Below are 923 nucleotides of genomic sequence, written 5' to 3' on the forward strand. Positions count from 1 at the left end.
TGACCCCAAGGCTTGTTGTTGGTAGGCTATACTCACAACGAGGTGATATTAAAGAGAAAAACCTTACCAATACAACATCCCTTGGTTACAAGAGTGAGTGTCATACTTCCCATCCTCTTCTTCTAATCTCTTGTCGGATCTCCGGATATTCGCCCTTTTTGAGCTTAAAAGGGACCTCAGGGATCATCTTTTTCTTGGCCACAACTTCATAGAAGTGGTCTTGATAGACCTTTGAGATGAATCTCTCCATCTTCCATGACTCAGAGGTGGAAGCACTTGCCTTCCCTTTCCTCTTTCTTGAGGTTTCTCTGGCCTTAGGTGTCATTAATGGTTATAGAAAAATAAAAAGCAATACTTTTAACACACAAAACTTAAAAGGTTTACTCGTCCTCGAGCAAAAGAAGAAGGAAAATAGTAGAAGAAGAAGAAAATGGAGGAGATGGAGGGGAAGAGTGTATTCGGCCAAGGGGGAAGAAGTGTTTGTAATGTGTGAAAATGAAGTAGCGGTGAGGGGTTTATATAGGGGTGGGGGAAGGGTTAGGTTTCGTGTATTAGGGTTGGGTTTGGGAGGGAAAGGAATTTTTGAATTTGGAGGTAGGTAGGGTTTTTGGGGAAGAGTAGATGGATGTGAGTAGTGAATAGTATTTGGGGAAGAGATATGGAGGGGATTGGTGAAAGGTATTTGGGGAAGAGTGTTATGAAAGGGTGTGAAGAGGAGAGAAGAAGAGGTGGGGTAGGTGGGGATCTTGTGGGGTCTACAGATCCTGAGGGGTCAAAGACTTAGCATCCCTGCTCCATTTAGGCGTGCAAAACGTCCTTAGAGTGCACTTCTGGTGTTAAACGCTTGGTTGCTGATTGTTTCTGGCGTTTAATGCCAGCTTTTCTCCCATTCTTGGCGTTAAACGCCAAGTAGATGCTCTGTT

This window comes from Arachis ipaensis, chromosome B5, assembly GCF_059453495.1.
Source record: "Arachis ipaensis isolate K30076 ecotype BB chromosome B5, ASM5945349v1, whole genome shotgun sequence".
In the NCBI taxonomy this organism is placed as follows: domain Eukaryota; kingdom Viridiplantae; phylum Streptophyta; class Magnoliopsida; order Fabales; family Fabaceae; genus Arachis; species Arachis ipaensis.